Source organism: Nycticebus coucang, chromosome 2 (assembly GCF_027406575.1).
Source record: "Nycticebus coucang isolate mNycCou1 chromosome 2, mNycCou1.pri, whole genome shotgun sequence".
Lineage (NCBI taxonomy): Eukaryota > Metazoa > Chordata > Mammalia > Primates > Lorisidae > Nycticebus > Nycticebus coucang.
This window is the reverse complement of record NC_069781.1, coordinates 71,853,699-71,875,151: the sequence shown is the minus strand read 5'-3', so window position 1 is coordinate 71,875,151 and position 21,453 is coordinate 71,853,699. Positions and strand designations below refer to the sequence as shown.

The window sequence follows — 21,453 nt, the reverse complement described above, 5'->3', positions numbered from 1 at the left end:
GAGATAGTGATTCTCAAACTGGAAGTCATGGAGTTCATTTGGAACATCACATCACTTAAGCTGCATATAGATGAGGCAAAATTTTACAAGTGAACAGCTGACTTAGCAGGTGAACTCAGATCTCTGCATCTCGAAATATATAAGAAATTCAGGAGATAGTACTTCGAAGGTTTTCTTTTAATATTAATTTATTAGACTTTTGGCTTTTGTCATCTTCAAGTATTTATTAAGGGACTAGTGATACAAAATTCAAAACAGTTTGAAAGATACTGTGACAATTTTTAAGATAAAAAATATAATTGTCTTGCTTTATTTTTCCCTGACAACTGGGGCAATTGTTATTTTTCTTTTCTTTTCTTTTTTTTTTTTTTGAGACAGAGCCTTAAGCTGTCGCCCTGGGTAGAGTGCTGTGGCATCACAGCTCACAGCAACCTCCAACTCCTGGGCTCAAGCGATTCTCCTGCCTCTGCCTCCCAAGTAGCTGGGACTACAGACGCCCACCACAATGCCTATTTTTTGGTTGCAGCCATCGTTGTTTGGTGGGCCCGGGCTGGATTTGAACCCACCAGCTCAGGTGTATGTGGTTGGTGCCTTAGCTGCTTGAGCCATACGCACCAAGCCAGGGGCAATTGTTTTTATTATGCCTGTACTAGGTACTCCCATTTTTTAGTTTCCATCATAATCTACTGGTGTGTTTGTGTGTATATATATGTTTTACGGTAAAAATAACCATTTTGTTAATATAAATGTTAAGTCAAAATATTAGAAAGTATTCTATAAGGGAAAACTCCAATCACTCATGATCCTGGCATTTTTGACAACTGCTGTCAAAAAAGTTGTGTATATTTCCTTCCAATATTTTTTGTCTACTAATCCTCCCCCATACTTGTATTTTTAGAAGACAATTTGTGGTGTAATGAAGAGGGTTTGGGCTTGTCTTTTTCCTTTCCATTTTGACACATTGTGAATGCTTTTCCTCATGATAATAGATCTTCTTTAACAGGATGATTTGAAATCTATTTTATTTGTATGTTTTTGTTGGTAGGATAGTTTTCATGGGCAGAGGAAAGCAGATACATCTAATGTGAAGAGGGATGTAGGTGGAGGCAGGGAGAGCGTGATGGTTCCTGGTGGTGTTTGGGTCAGTGTGGGGGAGGGCACAGTCCACAGGGGTGGGCCGGATCATTGCTAACCCCAGAGGGTGGTCTGTTGCCACAGACACCAACCCCCTCATTTTCTGTCTTTCCTCCGCAACCTCTGGAGAAAACAAAGCTATATTAAATAGCACAGAATGTTTGACCTATTTTCTTACATAATCAACATCTGCCATCCCTAGCGATGACTTTCAGGGAAGCTCTGTTTTTGTCCCCAGAGTCTGCATCCGTACAGGGAAGGAATTGAATTAACTACTCATGTAGATTCCTCCCAGCTTACAAATGTTTCCTTTATCATAAGCCACATTTCTTCAAGAATGTGAACTGAATTATTTAATAATGAATTTTTGTTAAGTTCCAGATTTCGTTTTAGAATTTTGTAAAATCAATAGCTCCTTTATTAGAAATCTGTTTGCTGAAGCATGGGAATTTTTTTATACTAAGGTTTTAAATTTAGTGCTATTTAGCTTGTGGAAGCTATCCGCCTCTTTCTTTCTTTCTTTTTGAACAGGATAGCTTAAATATCTTTATCCACTAGATGGTGCTCGTGGACAGCAAATTTATCTAAGGCTCTGTGTTTCTAAATGAGGTAAAACAGTTTAACTGAATTGCCAGGAGAGTTCCTTTCTATTTAACATTTTTATCATGTCAGGATATCATTTACCCTGACATAAGAAATAATTTGAATCCAGAACACTAACAACTTAAATTTCACATCCAAGGTAAACATAATCATTATTTTAGACATGCTTTGATGCAAAGAGAGCTGTAGAGTGGTCGGGTTGTCATTTTCAGGTTTTAGTTGTGTAGAATAAAGTTTCTAGGTAATCAAACTCATTGTCTTCTGGCATGTTATGGCTGCTGTGTAGTGAATGAAAGCCTAATATTGTCATCTAGACAGGAGAGGTGAGGGGAGTACAACTTTCTTGGACACATTGCATTCAAAATGGTCCATTAGTTGTAGAAGCAGAGTTGTCAGAGGGTTTTTGCCAGAGCATCATGGCTGGGGTGATACAGGGATTATGGATGGAAGCCATCAAAGCCCCATATGGCTGTTGTCCTTGAGTGTGTTGCAAGTGAGAAGGTTAGGTGGGATCACCATGAGAAAAGTCAGTCTCTGGAATAATGTTGTAAGGAATCTATCTACACCAGAGAAGGTTGGGCTGCCATGTGAGGTAAGGAGATACTGATGTTGGAATGCTCATACAGAGACTGCCTGATCTTAGATCAGGAATAATATAAAAGAAAACTGAGTTGGATAGGATGTGGGTAGAATTGGTCATTTCCGTTTAACTCTTCTCTTTATCTCTTCACTGTTACAAGAGGTAAACATTAAGTATATTTCAATATTCTTAAATGTATACTTAAAAAAGTATTACAGTGATAAACCAACGTGTGGAGTTACCTCTGAGTGGTCTGTGGGGATGTGAGTGCAGGGTACTTACTGGTTAGCTGGAGAGTCATGAATGGTTTCCTTAAGGGATAAATCATACACTTAGTGTTAAGGTGAGGGGTGGGGACTCTAAGCCTGTTCTGTGAGTACTTGATGATGAGTATATCTGGAGGGGTCAATTTCTGCGTAAAGTGTTATTGAACAATGGGGTAGCTTAAATATACACAGCAGTGAGAAGTACTGAAGGGGAAAGAACACGAAACTCAGAGGTAACAAACTAGTTTTAGTGCTGAATTTGGCTGGCATTTATAGAATCATTGATGATTTTAACTGGAAGGACATCATCTGATACAGCCAACACATTTATGTAGGAGGCCTCAGGCTGGGTTCGAACCCACCAGCCCTGGAGCATGTGGCTGGCACCCTAATCACTGGCTAGTGGCTACATTGTCTACAGGTGTCTAGCCTGCCAACACATTTATGGATGAAGAAGCTCAGACTGAACTGCTGTGGTTTGTCTTAGCTGACCTCTACTGCATGGCAGAGCTAAGAGGCCCCTCTGTTGGTGTAAATGCCAATGCTGCAGAGAGATAGCCTTGCAGCCTTCAGGGATAAGCTCACTCCTGCAATGTTAAGAAATGGGGGCAAGAAACAGACTACACAGCATGGCATGGCGTGTAGCAAAGTTCTTTATTGGGGGTCTGATTTTATACTTTTGTAGTCACGTGCACACTTAATCTATCATCTGTTAGTTTCACCATTACCTCATTTTACCTATCTGAAATTAACTTGTAAGGAAATATCCTGTTACCACATCAACACAATCACTTCTACAGTAAACATTCTTTTCTAGATACTTGACTAATCTCTTGGGCAGGTATCTAAATAAAGATCACAAAGAAGAAAACAGCCACAGGGGAACAGAGTTAATGGAAGAGTACCTTCAAGTGTTCAGTTTACCCAGCATGAAGTAGCGACTGTGTTTCTCCACAGGGCAGAACACCTATAGACCTCTGACAATATGTTTTTAACATACGTCAACCCTCTGGCCCATATCTCTGAGGAGGGGCGGCATGCCCTTTGGCCTCAGGCTTAATGGGGTGCGCAACTTCAGAGAATTGGCTTGTGGAATTTTTTTTTTAATTAATTTATTTTTATTGTTAAATCATAGCTGTGTACATTAGTGCAATCAAGGGGTACAATGTGCGGGTTTCATAACAATCTGAAATATTCTCATCAAACTGTTCAACGTAGCCTTCATGGCATTTTCTTAGTTACTGTATATAGGCATTTGTATTTTGCATTTAGTAAGTTTTGCCTGTACCCATTCTAAGATGCACCGTAGGTGTGGCCCCACCCATTACCCTCCCTCCACCAAAACCTCCCCCCTCCCTTCCCCTTCCTTGGTCCTTTCCCCATAGTCTTGTGCTATAGTTGGGTTATAGCCTTCATGTGAAAGCTATAATTTAGCTTCATAGTAGAGCTGAGTACACTGGATGCTTTTTCTTCCATTCCTGAGATACTTTGCTAAGAAGAATATGTTCCAGCTCCATCCATGTAAACATGAAAGAGGTAAAGTCTCCATCTCTCTTTAAGGCTGCATAATATTCCATGGTATACATGTAGCACAATTTGCTAGTCCATTCGTGGGTCAGTGGACACTTGGGCTTCTTCCATGACTTAGCAATTATGAATTGGGCTGCAATAAACATTCTGGTACAGATGTCTTTGTTATATTGTGACTTTTGGTCTTCTGGGTATAAACCTAGTAAAGGAATTATAGGATTGAATGGCAGGTCTATTTTTAGATCTCTAAGTATTCTCCAAACATCCTTCCAGAAGGAGTGTATTAGTGTGCATTCCCACCAGCAGAGTGGAAGCGTGCCCTTTTCTCCACATCCTGGCTTGTGGAATTTTAACTCCAGGCAAGTCAGCTCTGTGCGTGCCTCAGGGGGGCCCATGTCTCTTAAGCTTCTGTAAGATTAGCAAGCCATTTTAAACTCACACTGAGTTCACTTTGTGTACTTGATGTAGGATATGTTTATTTCTAAATATTATCCTACACCCCTCCTTTCCCAGTCTCTCTCTACATTTGGAGACAGTCACTAGGAAGGATGTTTAGAACATTGAGATACTGTGTACCCTGGAGCTCTTTTCTTGGGCTAGCCTCTGTCAAGGGTCCCAGTGTTTGGAGGATGCTTCCCCTTAGCCTGGCCTTGTCTGGGAGTTTGTGCAGGACTCTGGGAAGGTGTGCCTGTCTGAAGCACAGCACCTGCTTTGGACCTGCTCTTGCTCATTTTCACAAAAAGGAAGATGAAGGTAATGTAGATTTTACCTTTATTATGACTTTTTAAGATATGAAAGCAAATGTAGTTTTTAAAGTGAGAATTTATGGAAATGTAGAAGTAACTCTTGTCAAAAAGGACCTATTGATCTATAACTTCTGCTTCTAGAATCTATTTTAGAAATGATCAGAAATCTGGGCCAATGTTCACATATTAAAATTATTTTTTAGTGTCTTTAAAAAAATTGTAGCTTACAGTGTAAAACAACCCATGCATCAAAAAGGAAAATAGTGATGAAAATTGTTACCGCTAAGAGTAGTAATATATGCCGTTAAAGAAATGTTAGGAATATATTCATAATGCATTGCTAAGTGAATAAAGCCAGATAACTGTGTGTAGATACAACTGGATCCTCAGTGCCCACATCGGATTTCCAATATTAACATCCCCTTGTCCAAGGGTTGAGAGCAGCAGGGCTGGCTGAGACGGGGAAGGTCGGGGGGCTGCTTCCATACACTGGCATCCTAGCAGGGACTCTGCAAAATAAGTCACCCACTATCAGTGGGCTTTTGGGGATCATGGGAGCAGAGATGAAGCCATGAGTGCCAGGAGTCTGATGCTAATTATATCCTACTGAAAAAAAATTTTTAATGAGAAAGATAATCACTAACACGATACAATGGTTTTATCTTGTTTGCAGGTTTGTATGTTTGATTTTTAAAAAGCTTATTTTCCGAATGTTCTACAGTGAAGAAATATCATTTAATATTCAGGAAAATTGTTAGTTTTCCATTGATAGAATAGTGTACCTATGTATATGATCCAAAATTTTACCCCATGATGAATGAAAATGAGACCACTAGAAAAAAACTGTTTCTCTTTATGAAGAATAAAAGAGAAACTCAACAATATCAGCCCTTTGCCAAGTGCGATGAGAGTGTGTTAAATCTAAAATTGCTTTAAGTGAGAAATAGCAGCAGTAGAGAAAACGAGGCAAGGTGGAAAAATCAAACAACTGAGAGAAACAGAAGAGAAAATACATAGAATCCTGTGGAATTAGGAGGACATGTATATTCTTTATCTAAATTCTAAGTTGGCTCTGATAGAACAAATAATTGAGTTTTGGGGGGACTAGTGGTTAAGAAAAGGCCTAAGTCTAGCCCCTACTTTTTTTCCATTGGAAAGCTAAGTGGCATCCACTTTTTCATTTGTGGAATGACAATGATGTCATAGACTGTGATATGTTAGTTTTTTTTTTGAGACAGAGTTTCACTTTGTCATCCTCGGTAGGGTGCCGTGGCGTCACAGCTCACAGCAACCTCATTTATAAAATGGTCCTGATAATAGTTGGTGGTAGCGTTTATCTCATAGGATAAAATGAGATGACATAAATAAAACACCTTGTGTGGGGCCTGCTCTCTGGTATGTATTAAATAAATGTTGGCTGCTGCAGGTGGCAATATTAAAGCAAAGCAAGACAACAATCCTGAGGCCATAATGAGATACTCTGTAGCTGATTCGGTCTGAGAGAATTGTGAGGAATTCTATTCTACAGTTGTTATTATAAGTATGTCCAACCTGTAGCCCAACAATTTTCACTTTTTAACCATCTGTCAGAGCTGTGAAAGATGTTTATTTAGAAGTGACTGCTCTGCTAGAGAAGGTTGCTGCAAAAAAATAACAAAACAAAACAAAAAGAAGCGAGTTTTTAAGAAAATGCCCCTGCTCTTTTCAGGAAATACACCACCATCTTGTCAGTAAGGTTTGGCCATGTGAGATTCCAGTACAAAAATACTGTCATGGGACATGACTCTTGAGATAGTCTGTTTTTCATGATTTTTAAATCATCTTATTGAAATGTCATATCTGCAAATATTTATATATACACCAGATGTAAATTTTTTTTTTTTTTTTGCAGTTTTTGCCTGGGGCTGGGTTTGAACCTACCACCTCCAGCGTATGGAGCTGGCACCCTACTCCTTTGTTCCACAGGCACTGCCCCAGATGTAAATTTTAAAAGCACAATGATACATTGAATATGGGAATCCATCCACTGTACAGTCACTCAGCAAGAACATCAGTGTTCCTGCTTAGGGACTGCTCTTTCTGTATTCCTTCTGTCCTACACCCCTGTCACTCTGGGAAGCCTGAATTCAGTATTTGACTTCCTGCCGTACATAGAAAAATTAACAAACTCATTATATTTTATATTATTTAATTTTTTTTTTTTTTTTGAGACAGAGCCTCAAGCTATCGTCCTGGGTAGAGTGCCATGGCGTCACAGCTCACAGCAACCTCCAACTCCTGGGCTTAAGCGATTCTCTTGCCTCAGCCTCCTGAGTAGCTGGGACTACAGGCGCCCGCCACAACGCCTGGCTATTTTTTGGTTGCAGTTCAGCCGGGGCCGGGTTTGAACCCGCCACCCTCGGTATATGGGGCCGGCGCCTTACCGACTGAGCCACAGGTGCCGCCCTATTTAATATTTCTAATATTTTCATATTTATATATCAACATGTAGAGAAATATTTTGTAAATTTGTTTTTGTTTTGAGACAGAGTCTCACTTTGTCATCCTGGGTACAGTGCCATGGTGTCATAACTCATAACAACCTCAAAACTCTTGGGCTCAAGTGATCCTCTTGCCTCAACCTCCCATGTAGCTGGAACTACAGGTGCCTGCCATAACACCTAGCTATTTTTTTTTTTTTAAATTTTGCTTTTAACTGGATTTCACTCATCTTAGTTTGAAGTTTTTTTTTTAATTTTCTTTTTTTTTTCTTTTCTTCCTTCGGTGATTCTCTTGCCCTATAGCCTCCCAAGTAGCTGGGAGTATAGGTGCCTGCCACAATGCCTGGCTTTTTTTGGTAGAGATGGGGTCTCACTCTGGCTCACTCAGGCTCAGGTTGGTCTCGAACCTCTGAGCTCAGGCAATCTACCTGCCTCAGCCTCCCAGAGCTCTAGGGCTACAGGCGTGAGCCATCACGCACGGCCAACACCCAGCTATTTTTATTTTTATTTTTATTTCAATATACTTTATTCTTAAAACAGGTCACAATACTAAACTTTTGGCCCATTCTGCCACTGTACAAACTACAAATGCTTGCTGAGCAGCAGAAGGGTGCTCTTTCATAGCATGTTTGAAAAGTGAATAAAAATCCATATAAAACAAATATTCAAATAGTTTCCATAGGAACACAGATAAGTGTGACCCCATCTCCTAATCTTACATATTGTTGCGTCAGTGCCAACCCTACTCTTACAAAGACATTTCAAAACTAGCAATAATTAAGTTAAATGGTCCCCCCAAATACCTTAATTCAAGCTAAACTCACAGTTAACAGCTACAGAAGGATATCTACACATTAATACTAGCTGAAGCACAAGTTGCTGGGTGACGTTTCATTCCACTTTCCCAAGCACAAGACACAGGCAGAGTGCCAACATCCTGCTCTTCTACTTTGGGTAGGTAGTCGGGGTTCTAGATTTGCTGCACGAGTTGCTGGCATCCCATAGTAGATAGTCAGCCTCTGAAATCCATTGAAAGGAGAAGCAGCAGCTACAGTGTTAAGCACCCATATTTTCAAAGAGCATCCAGTCGCCCACATGCATTTCTGGCAGGTCACAGCACTCAACAATCCTGTCAAGGCCATCGCATACGTTGGTCCCCATATGCTGGATGAATAATACTTCTCATCTGGTTTAGGTCTCTTTTGCAGAAGAGGCTTTACATGAGCATGATCATAAAGGATGCAATTAAACAACTCCATCATTCACATAATACATAAAGGTTTGTTCTCTGGACTCATCATCATCATCAGAGCCTATCTATTCCTTTAATACAATTCTTTTGGCAATGATAGTAACTGCAAGTGTGAAAGCTGATGCAACATAATATCTGCCTGGCTCAGCTATGATTCTCACTCCAGAGTCTGATGGAAAGTACTTGTCCAATGCTGAGTTGATTACACTAGTGATCTCCTTAAATTTAAGCTTCACATCCTCAGATCCAGGAAAGCTACCACCAGCATCAAGCAGGTACATGCTGAAGCCAACCTCAGCTCCATGTCAAAGACACAGCGGGCATCAGAGATTGCCTGCATGAAGGTCTCAGGATCAGTACAGCCTCTTCTACGTGGAAGCCGACACCAATGACATCAGTATTTAGCTCTTTTTCTGTTCCAAAAGAAGTCTGCTGATTTTAAGTGTGGCATAAAATTTAACACTGAGTCGACAGACTGCTTTGGAATCATCAGTGGTAATGTGCAAAACCAACTTGGCCTTTGGATGTGCTCTGGCAACTTTTGTGAACTCGACTTCACCATCAAAAGTCATCATCTGGACTCCATTTATTGGCAGTGTACTTAGTTTGAGATACTTGTTTACAAGGATTTGCATAGATAATCCTCTTTGGAGGCACCCTGAGACTTTACACCAATTTGTATTTGTCTTGCTAGCACAGTCAAATCCTGTCCCCATGGCTGCGAGGGTCTTCACAATGGCTCTACTGTCATGACATTTGACTGCATAAAAGGGAGTGACACGAGGAAGAGCTTTTAGCCATCTTCGGGGTTTCTTAGGAACATCTCTGAGGTCTGCTACGTAGAAGGCATCCTTATCATCAGAGGAGGAAACTTGATTGATTTTTTGGTCCAGAATGTCCTTGGCAGTAAAACCTTCATCAAGCAAGTGGCTGTCAAACTCTTCATTACTAATGTTGTTCATGGTTTCTTGATGTTTCTCTGAAATGCAAAAAAATTGAAAAACTAAGAGATGGAATTTAAAGAAATACCTTCAGCTTCTCACAAAGGCAATTCTCCAGGAATTCTGAATCCCACTGTGTGTGTCTCCCCCGAAGAACAGTGAAAACGTTCTCAGGAGCATCCGGGCGCTGCAGGCCAGCCCCCTGGAGAAGCCAGGAAGCCGCCATGCACGCAGAGCTCAGCGCTGGGCTCCCACCTGCCGGAGACGCCGGCCCGAGGTGGCACAGGAGCAGCTGGCAGAGAGGCGGCCGGGGCGGCAACTTCAGGGACGACCAGCACCTAGCTATTTTTGGAGACTGGGTTTCACTCTAGCTCAGGTTGGTCTCTAGCTCCTGAGCTTAGTCTAACTGTCTTGGTCTCCCAATGTGCTAGTAGGATTACAGATGTGAGCCACTGTGCCGGCTGTTTATAGATATTTTGTAATATGTGCTTTGCAAATAAAGGTACATTTAACATAATATATAGTGACCTTTGGTTCACTCTGAATTTACTTTGGCTTATTTTTGACCTTGTTTAGTCTTGCTCAGTTGCTGGAGCTAGTGCAATTGGTGTTGTCATAGCTCATTGCAACCCGAAACCCTTGGAGTCTGGCAGTCATCCTGCCTCAGCCTCCTAAGTATCAGTGATTATGGGTACTTACTACCATGCCCAGCTAATTTTTCTATTTTTGTAGAGATGGAGGGATTGCTGTGTTGCTCAAGCTTGTCTCAAACTTCTGGGCTCAAGCAATCCTCCCACTATGGCCTTCTAAAGTGGTAGGATTGCAGGTTGAGCCACCACTCACAGCCTCATAGATATTAGTATGTTGGCTATTGTTCATTCATTTTCATTGCTGTATAGTATTTTATTTTGTGAGTAAACATTTTAGTTTTTATTCTCTGGCTAGTGGACATTAATTTCTTTCCTTTATTCAAATAAATACTGCTGGCATGAACCTATTCTGTATGTGGTACCTGGTTTACACGTATAAAAGGTTTTCTTAAGTATGTAACTTGGTATGGAAATGCTGGCTCATAGAGTATTTATCTTTCCCAGATCCTGTTAAATTGTTTTCTAGGGCATTTGTCGCAACTTCTATACCTTCACCAGTATATAACCATTTTTAAGAGAGCTATATCTATGCAGATATAGTTTATATAATACAAAATTTACTCAAAATTGAAGTGTATGATTTAGTGAGTGTTGTGCACCTATCACCAGTCTAGTCTCAGGATTTCTTACAGTTTTAAAGCTTCCTTGTATTTGTCCACATGCGCCTTAGCACTTAGTATTGTTCACTGCATCACTTGACAGTCTTGCACTTGCACAATAGGTCTTATGAATTCACCTTTCTGGGATTACAAATGACTTAGTTATGCAACTTTTGTGTATACATAATAAAAATAAGAAATATAAAAAACACATCATGTTTATTCATGTTTTTATTGGCTTTTTTTTTTTTTTTTAAACAGACAGAGTCTCACTTTATTGCCCTTGGTAGAGTGCCCTGGCGTCATAGCTCACAGCAATCTCCAACTCCTTGACTCAGCCTCCCTAGTAGCTGGGACTACAGGTCTATCGGCACCCACCACAATGCCTGGCTATTTTTTTTGTTGCAGTTTGGCCAGGGCCGGGTTTGAACCGCCACCCTCTGTATATGGGACTGGCGCCCTACTCACTGAGCCACAGGCACTGCCCTTTATCAGCCATTTTTATTTCTGCTGTCATTGTGTACTGCCCTCTGTTTTTCTGTTCAATTTATTATTATTTTCAAAAATTCTGTTCAATTTTTGACTTTTTCTTATTTATAATTCTTTATGTGTTCTGCTTGCAAAAACTGTGCCATTTTATTTGTTGAATTATTTGTTCCAGTTCGGGCTATTCTTTTCAGTTTTTTTGTCTTCACAGTGTCTTTTTTTTTGGCCTGGGCTAGGTTTGAACCCGCCACCTCCAGCATATGGGACTGGCGCCCTACTCCTTGAGCCACAGGCGCCACCCCTTCACAGTGTCTTTTAATGAACAAAGGTTTTAGCTCTAATGTAATGGATTTTATAAATCTTTTCTGAAGTTTTTAGTTTAATAATGATAAACTGTATTTCTTTTCTAGAAGTCTATCTCTTCCCTCAAATTGGACCAGTCATTCCAAATAGTTTATTTTTTTGCTTGTCCATTTTTTATTTCTTTTTTTTTTTTTGGCTGGGGCTGGGTTTGAACCTGCCACCTCCAGCATATGGAGCCAACGGCCAACTCTATTTTTTATTTCTTTAAACATTTTATGTTCTTTAGTTTCTCTGTGACAATTCCATAACATGGTCCTGGGGGGTAGGGTGGAGAGTCTAAAATGACTTGTTGTTTCTGCTAACTTTCTTCAGTGATGGCTTGCTTCCTGTGTGTGTGTGTATCTTTGTTTGCAGGCACAGTCAATGGTCTACAGAGGCAGGAGTTCCAAGCACTCAGCAATCTTTTATTTGACTGGCTGTTTTCTATTTTTTTTCTTTTCTATCCTTTTCATACTTTTATATACCTTTAAGGTGAACAGTCTGTCTTTTTATATGGCATTTGTTTTTCTGCAGAATTACTTTGTTTCTTTCAAAACTTGCTGTATGCTGGTCATTGTCTAGAATTTGAAAACAAGAGAAAGCACTGCTGTAAAATTGTACGTATTTGGTATAGAAAAATGCAAAAAAGAAAAGAGGCCTGTTTCAAAGGAAAAGAATTTAGGGAATGGAAGATGATTTTATAGAAAGGAAGAGGCATAGAGAACTATCATGTCAAACATTATAATTATAATTATAATTAACTTTAAAGCAAAACAAATCATACATGGGTCTAATTTTATTCATGTTGGGTAAAGATGCTAAGGAAATCCTTGGTCAATTTTAATGTGTGTAACAGAGCTTTCATTTTAGTTATTGAAAGGCACAATTTTCCTCTGTTATGGACAAAAGACTATATATTATAGTGTGAAATAGATTGAATTTTGAAATCTTTAAAGAACTAATCAAATTTTATTTTTCTTCATATACATTACCTTTGAAGCTTCAAGGGCTGGTTACAGCCATATGAATTCATGACAGCAATTTACATCAGTGTAGCTTTAAGTTAACTAGCTAATTAGTGGGATATGGTGGATGGTCTTTTGTTTGAAACACAGTACTCTAATCTGGACTGTAGTAAGGGACATAGAAAGGGATAACACAAACCAAATGAGGAAAAGCATACATTTATTTATTTATTTGCAGTTTTTGGCCGGAGCTGGGTTTGAACCCGCCACCTCAGGTTGGTCTCGAACTCCAGAGCTCAAGCAATCCACCAGCCTTGGCCTCCCAGAGTGCTAGGATTATAGGCATGAATCACTGTGTCAGGCCCAGATTTTCTTTTTTTAAATAAGTGCATTTTCTAATGAATTGCAATTTTTCCTGTGAATTCTTGCTTTTCGGAAATCTCTGTCATTTTAAGTCCACCTTGGAGCTGGATGTGTGACATTGACACTCAGGAGAGAGATAGGGGCTCTCTAACAAGCCTTGGAAATCAGCCACTTGGGGATAATATTGAAGATGCTGAGCATGACAGCAGGAAATGGGGAGGAAAAGGTTGGATTTTGATATTGCTGAGGACTGAATGTAGCGTGATGACAGTGAAGATGTAGAGAACATTAAGCAGCAGATTAGTGGTTTTAAAACCAGTGTTGGGGAACAAAGGCCATGAAGACTCTCCTGCTGTATGGAATGCACCATAAAAATATGATTTTATACTAATTGTTTTTGTTAGTTGATCAGTTGCTTTTCTCTAGCCAGCTAGGCTTTTATGTAAAGCACGTGAGAAAGGAGCCCCTCATCTGGGCATGTTAGAATGAAGAAGATCTTGATGTTTTCTGGGAGTGTTTCAGTGGCTGGCCAGGTTCTTTGACATCCTTGGTGCTTACACTGCAGACATTTCTCCTGTTTACGGGCAAGTGATTGTAGCTCTGCTATGTGATAGACCAAGCTGGATGCATTATCACGTCGCTCTTGGTGCAGCTCACAGAATTGTAAGACTTTGGCAGCTGGCAAGTGGCTGAACTCCAGCAGAGCCTCCTCGTCATTTTGCTGCCTCGCAGAGGCTCCTCCTGAGAAGTCACACAGTTGTTGTTGAGGGCTGATCCCACTTATTCTACAGTGGCTTATTCAGTTCTCATTTTCTAGTTTTACTTTGTCTTTCTTTGGCCATTTGCATATTGCATTTCCTCACAGTGGTAACAGGGAGATCATGCATATAGAATGAATTCCTGTTATGTTCGTGCCACTTGTACAGTCTCCATCCAGTTGCTGGATACAGTTATGGAGTAATCCACACAGCTGTTTAGTGCTAGGCAAATATATGATTGGTTTTAAAGTAGTTTTCTCTGCCCCAAGCTCACAATCACTAACTTTGTATATGTAGCCTGCTTCCAAATTCTTGCTTCCTTTGTCTCATTTAAGTTATTGTTATTTTTGTTTTGTTGTTGCAGTTTGGCTGGGGCTGGGTTTGAACCCACCACCCCTCGGCATATGGGGCCGGCGCCCTACACACTGAGCCACAGGCGCCGCCCTCATTTAAGTTATTGTAATAAGTATGGGCTCTTTCATGCCTGCTGCCTTTTTTGTATATATGGCTAAAACTGTATTTTGTTTGATTCACATGGTTTTAGAAGTTGGTTCATGATGGTTGGGTGCTGTGGCTCACGCTTGTAATCCTAGCACTCTGGGAGGCTAGGAGGTGTGGGTGGGGGTTTGTGGATTGCCTAAGTTTAGGAGACACCAGCCTGAGCTAGAGCCAGACCCCGTCTCTAAAAATAGTCAGGTGTTGTGGCGGGCTCCTGTAGTCCCAGCTACTGGAGAGGCTGAGGTAAGAGTATTACTTGAGCGCAAGAGTTTGAGGTTGCTGTGAGCTGTGATGCCATAGCACTCTACTAAGGGTGACAAAATGAGACTCTGTCTCAAAAAAAAAAAAAAAAAAAGTTAATGTCATGTAAGATTCAAATTTTGGGTTTCACTTAAAAAATTGCAAGATCAGGGCCGGACGTGGTGGCTCATGCGTGTAATCCTAGCACTCTGGGAAGCTGAGGCAGGTGGATCGCCTGATCTCAGGAGTTGGGGACTAGCCTGAGCAAGAGCGAGACCCGTCTCTACTAAAAATAGAAAAAGTAGCCAGGCATTGTGGTGAGCACCTGTAGTCCCAAGAGTTGGAGGTTGTTGTAAGCTATGATAAAGCCACAGCACTCTATTAGGGTGACTGAATAAGAAAAAACTCTGTCTAAAATAAAGAAAATATTTCAAGATTAAGTAGCATTCTTAGTCACAGCAGTAGCTGAGTGATGGCTGTCACCTTTAGACCAGATAGTAGATTGTTTCTAAATCCTGCATCCCCCACCTTATTTGACACACACCTGTTACCATCTGGGTTCATAGGCACCTGAGTTTGCACCTCCTGCTTTATTACTCAGCTCTTTACTTCCTGCTGTCCTCTTGGAATTCTCTTTGAGGTTGAGGGTGTTAATGAACCCCAGGAGATATCACTGAAAGAAACTTTGGTCTTGAAGCCCCTTGCCCTAAAGCTGTGTTAACCAGTGTGATGAAAATGTGTCAAATGGTCTATGAAATTAGTGTATGGTGCCCCATGATCACATTAATGTACACAGTTATGATTTAATAAAAAAAAAAAGATTTAAAGATTGGAACAGATAAAGAGCAACGAAGATCAATAAGTTTTCCAAAGAGTAATTCATAAGAATCACAGCCCAAATGCCTTCCTGGGATTAGATTTTTAATCTAACATCATTCCTCTCAAACCTCTTACCAATTTAGGGAGCACTGCATGGTGAAAAAAAAAAAAAAGGGATTTACAAATGTACAGACCTCATTTGGAACCAAAGGTCAGCCCTCACTTGCAGTGTGACCTTGGGTGAATAATTGTACTCTGGACTCATTTTCCTCATCTATAAAATAGAGAAAACAAACAAACAAAAAAAAGTTTAGTGAAACTGTTTTTCAAAAAAATTTCACATGTATTTTGAAGTTTTGTCCTATCTGTGAACTCTGTTCAAGGAGAGTTAACTGCCCAAACCTGGTTTTATGTACTCATTTTTTTTTTTTTTTTTGTAGAGACAGTGTTTCACCTTATCGCCCTTGGTAGAGTGCTATGGCGTCACACAGCTCACAGCAACCTCCAACTCCAGGGGTTAGGCGATTCTCTTGCCTCAGCCTCCCAAGTAGCTAGGACTACAGGCGCCCACCACAACGCCCCGCTATTTATTTATTTTTTTTGGCAGTTTGGCTGGGGCAGAGTTTGAACCTGCCACCCTCGGTATATGGGGCCCGCGCCCTACTCACTGAGCTACAGGTGCTGCCTGATTTATATACTCTTGAGAAGCTGTAGGACCCCCCCTTCTCTGCTGGGAAGGGTTTGTTTTCCAAAGTAGCTCCAAATGAGTCCTCCAAATGAGGACTGCACCTTTGCTAGGTTTCTTTCAAGGTGGCCACAGTCCTGTCATGGTCCAATTGGCAGCCTTGAACCCCAGTCACAATTTTGCTGTGAAAGACTATAGGGAAAGCATCAGATCCAATAACTGAGTGGTGGATCCAGCATTTGACTGGAGAGCTTTCCGCTCTGGTACAGCATGCTGCTATTGTGATACTGGACCATTCTGTGGGCTTGGCATTCTTTGTTCCATTTTTCTATTTGTGGGGTGAGTGCAGTAGGAATGTGTTTGTTAAATGTGTTTTCCATAAGATTACTAATTGTTTATTTTTTTACAAGCCCATCCTCTATTAATCAGTTCATTTGTTTGTGTTATGAATTTGAATATTTCTTCCTTCTCTTGTCTTTTAGTCTGTCTTCATGTAACAAAATTTTTAAGTTGTTTTTAATTGCTTTTAATTTATACCATCCTTATATGTTTTCAGGTGACAGAATCAATATGTATTTTGACAATAGATGCAAACATACTCCAGCCAACCACTCACTCATACATCCTGGGTTCTGAAATGCCAGCTGATGTGGCCCAGAATTATTTTTTTGTTTAACTACTGAGTTACATTTGGGCTGAGGCATTAAGGGAACTGTCTACCATAATACCTCTTGTAGCATGTTGTCTCACATAATACTGTTTTACAGGATGCAAATGTATCATATTAATAAGCTTCCATGGTCACATAGATGGGAAATGTGGAGTTAAACAAAGTTAAACAGGCTTCCTTGTTGCAGAGTGTCATGAAATCTTTGCAGTGCCTGTCAGTTTTGCAACTAAGAGGAGCAGAAAAGGAGGCTAAAGTTTTTTGGCTATGGCATCTGGTAGGACTAATGTTACTTTGGAAGTATTTTAATGAAAAATTGAGCTACTGTGATTTCTGCGTTATTTGCCTGTTAGTTGGAATTGGCTCATTTTTTCTTTTTTTCCGTGAAGTTCTAACATGTCATGTTGCTGTGATGTCCTTCAGGCTTCCAGTGACTGAGCACAGTTACTGACTTTGAGATATTTAAGATTTAGGATTTCTTTTAAACTACCATCTGATAACTGAAAAGGGGAAGATACAGTGATTGAAAGGAAAGGTTCTTGATAAAGTTCTCATTTCTACCTCTGCTCTGCTCCAATGGCGAGTTATTTTAGAAAACAGATGCAGGGTACATAGACAAATGGAGCAGGGCAGGGCTAGAATGCCAGCTGGGAGGCAGGACCTGCCCACGTAAAGTCAGGTGGGTTATGAATATTGCTCTAGTACTTGCCGAACATTGTATGGAAGAGCTTGGTTAGACAACAGAATCTGGGAGGAAGAATTTGTGAATGTAGGCTGATGGGCATTCTTTCTTTTGAGACTTATGAACTTTAAGCTTTGAATGGCTTGGCAAATTCTGATCTGTTATTGTGGGGCTTCTCTGTAGCTGGGGTCTTTGTAGAGTAGTGTACATTCCTAGTGCCACAATGTACTTTCATTGTTAAAAGGGGGTCACAACCCACAAGGTGAGAACTGCTGTTCTAGAGACTGCTTTACACCAAAACAGTTCTATCTCCAGCCCTCCAGAGAAGTAGCTTGCATTATAAGCTGTACCAATGTTTCTGTAGGATGATCAGTATCCCTGGTAGGATAGTATCCCTACTGGATGCCTCAGCTTCCCAAGTAGCTAGACTATAGGCACCCGCCACAACGCCTGGCTCTTTTTTTTTTTTGTTGTTGCTGTTGTCATTATTGTTTGGCAGGCCCAGGCCAGGTTTGAACCTGTCAGCCACACTGCCGGTTTGTGTGTTTGCCACTCCTAAATTTTATTTAGCTCCTTGAATCTTTGTTAACAATTCATGCTGAGAGAAGAGGATGATGTGTTGTATTTTAATGGATTGGAACTGGAAACATGGAATTTACAAATGAAGGTCCTTAAGAGGCTGACAGATTGAGTAATAGTAATAATTACTACCTACTACTAGTAATAGTAATAATTACTACCTACTACTAGCTAGAAGTATTAGTTTTTTCATTTGTTCTTCTGGTATAGCCTTATCTATCTTATAGGATTGTTTTGAAATAGTACATGTGTCTGTGTGTAGTGTAATGAAGTAGAATGTGGTATAACACTTCACTTAAAGGTTAAACTAGGTGTCTAAATATATGATTCGAATCTAGTAAGCTTCAAAAGAGCTTGTGCAGAGATTGTTCTTAGAGGCAGTAAGCCAGCGGAATTCAATAGTAGAGAGCAAAAATTGGACAAGGAATTTTGTAGGGAGACAACTTATCTTTCCCTATTTATTCCCTATATATTAATAACTTGTCTTAAGTTATTCTTAATTGTTATATAACTCTTTAATTGAAATTATGTTACTTTTTTGTTTGTTTGTTTGTTTTGAGACAAAGTCTCACTTTGTCTCCCTTGGTAGAGTGCTGTGGCATCACAGCTCACAGCACCTTCCAACTCTTGGGCTTAAGCAATTCTCTTGCCTCGGCCTCCCAAGTAGCTGGGACTATAGGTGCCCACCACAATGCCCAGCTTTTTTTTTTTTTTTTTGTAGTTGTCATTGTTGTTTGGCAGGCCTGGGTGGGTTTTTTTTTTTTTTTTTTTTTTTTTTGTAGAGACAGAGTCTCACTTTATGGCCCTCGGTAGAGTGCCATGGCGTCACACAGCTCACAGCAACCTCCAACTCCTGGGCCTACGTGATTCTCTTGCCTCAGCTTCCCTAGCAGCTGGGACTACAGGCGCCCGCCACAACGCCCAGCTATTTTTTGGTTGCAGTTCAGCCGGGGCCGGGTTTGAACCCGCCACCCTTGGTATATGGGCTGGCGCCCTACTCACTGAGCCACAGGCACCGCCCCCCTGGGTGGGTTTGAACTCGCCAGCCACTGAGCCACAGGTGCCCAGCCACTTTTTATTTTAGCAACAGAAGTTAGCTTTCAGCATTGTAGTGACTTTATCTCATCTAGAAGAAACTCCTGCAAATATGCCCATTAATGGAATAATGTCAGTAGTGAATTTAAACAGATTTTTATGTTACTTCTTACATGTTTGACTGTTGTTTAGTAGGGGTGGGGAAGTTTCCAGTAAGATTTACTAGAGAATTTGGGGATGTTTATTACATCAGTTGTAAGATTTAAAAAGTTTTATTTCCCAAGAGTTTGTGTCTACTAGTGTCTTTAGTGCTCTCAGCAACTCTGGGAGGGTGCTCGAATCCTCATGTTTTCATGAAGAAAGACTCAAAGCTCAGAAAACCTGTGTGATTTTTTTCCTTGGTATATGGCAAAACTGGCCTTATAATCTGAGTCTTTTTGGCCAGCATTCTTTGTTTTCTAACTTTTCCCCTTAGACTCACAGGTCTAAGATGTCAAGGGATTCAACCTTGTTTTTATTTTATTTTATTTTTATTTTTTTGAGACAGAGTTTCACTATGTTGCCCTCAGTACAGCTCACAGCAATGTCTAACTCATGGGCTTGCGTGATTCTCTTGCCTCAGCCTCCCTAGTAGCTGGTGCTGTAGGCACCCGCCACAACGCCTGGCTATTTTTTGTTGCAGTTGTTGTTTAGCTGACCCAGGCTGAGTTTAAACCCACCAGCCTTGGTGTATGTGGCTTGCGTCATAACCACTGTGCTATGGGGACTGAGCCTTAACCTTGGTTATTTTTGAAAGACAGTATCAGTCAGAAATAAAACTTAGATGTCTCCATATGTAGGAATTTTAGAGGAATAGTTTGTGTCTAAATTTGCAAGCTCATTCAGTTTAAAAATGGTTCCTATAATATGGTGCTCATTTATTACTTCAGATTCATTGCTTCAGTAATGACTTTTAAATAGGACTCTATTATTAGAGCGATTGGACTGAAGTCTGATTGGACTAGAGTTAAGAGATTGCATCACTATAAATAGAGTGAGATAAAATATTTTACATAATTTGATTGAACTTTTATCTGGTCTCATAAGTTGGAACCTAGGATCTTCCTTAAAAGGATACTTACTTTGGCCAGTTTCCAAATAGCCGACTTCCCAGTGTGGGGCTTAAGTTGTAGATAGAGTGGCCACTTAGGGGAATTTGGGAATTAAATTATGTCTTCTGGCATTTTCAGTTATGTTACCTGAGGCAGAGCTTCATTAACTACTCCATTAATAATTTTCGTAACCCAAAAACTTGAGGAAGTAAGATTAGCACACTGATTAGAGAATCATTTAAAGACCAAAATGAAAACAGAGAAACTGTGAAAGCTTGTAGCGTATAAAGGAGATGCCAGTGGCATAGTTATTGGAGAGGGTCATTTCAATTGACAGAAAAGAATTTAATGCCTCTCTTTAATCATGCCATGGAGGAGGCTGGAACGGATATAAAGGCATTGCTATTTTCCCACAACTGTGTAGGAATGCACCCAATCTCTGATATTTAGAATTTGATTATGAGAAAAATACATGAGAAAAACAGTTTGAAAAAATTTCTAAGCAGTTGTGAAGTATAGTGAGTTCGTAACAACAGAAACTTTTCCTATGACCCGAATTCTTATGACAGGGTCTTTAACCTTGTATTTCTCTGTCTCCCATCACCTGCTATCTTGGGTTACTGTTAAAAAATTGCATTATTACAGTAGTTTTACCAAAGTTTGGGTATTTTTAGCAGACATTATGTGTTTACACTTTCCCATTAACATAATACATTTATATTTACCATTATTATTATTTATTTATTTTTTTGAGACAGAGTTTCACTATGTCACCCTCAGTAGAATGCCTTGGTGTCACACTCACAGCAACCTCAAACTCTTGGGCTCAAGCGATTCTCTTGTCTCAGCCTCCCAAGTAGCTGGGACTACAGGCGCCCACTGCAACACCCGGCCATTCTTTTGTTAGAGTTGTTAGTTATTAGTTGTCATTGTTGTTTAGCAGGCCTGGGGCTTGAACCTGCCAGCTCCGAGGTATGTGGCCAGTGCCCTAGCTGCTGAGCTATAGGCGCCGAGCCAAGAGACTGTGGGTAGGATGCCAGCCACATACACACATACACTGTTTAGTTGAAGTATCTAAACAAGCACAATGATCTCTGGCTTAGAATAGTGTGCTCAAAGAATTTTCATTGATTCAGGTGAAATTCTTAGGAAACAATGTATCACATGTTAAAATTGCAATGGATGGGGATGAGAGAAAGATAGCAGAAGATGTATTTTTCTCTTGGTTTCTTCTTCTTTTTTTTTGAGACAAAGTCTCACTATGTTGCCTTCAGAGTGTGCTGTGCCGTCACAGCTCACAGCAACCTCAAACTCTTGGGGCGATCCTCTTGCCTCAGCTTCCCAAGTAGCTAGGACTATAGGTGTCCACCAAAATGCCCAGCTATTTTTTTTTTTTTTTTTTTTTTTAGAGACAGAGTCTCACTTTATCACCCTTGGTAGAGTACTATGATATCACAGCTCA

At 40.3% G+C, this 21,453-nt stretch overlaps 1 protein-coding gene and 1 pseudogene across 12 annotated transcripts in view; one reads left to right on the top strand and one right to left on the bottom strand.

Annotated features, from left to right (window-relative positions):
- Positions 1–21,453, top strand: part of KDM4C (lysine demethylase 4C) — a 447,042-nt gene that overhangs the window by 85,325 nt on the left and 340,264 nt on the right. The gene's annotated exons all lie outside the window — the stretch shown is intronic.
- Positions 8,187–9,553, bottom strand: LOC128572982 (ornithine decarboxylase-like; annotated as a pseudogene).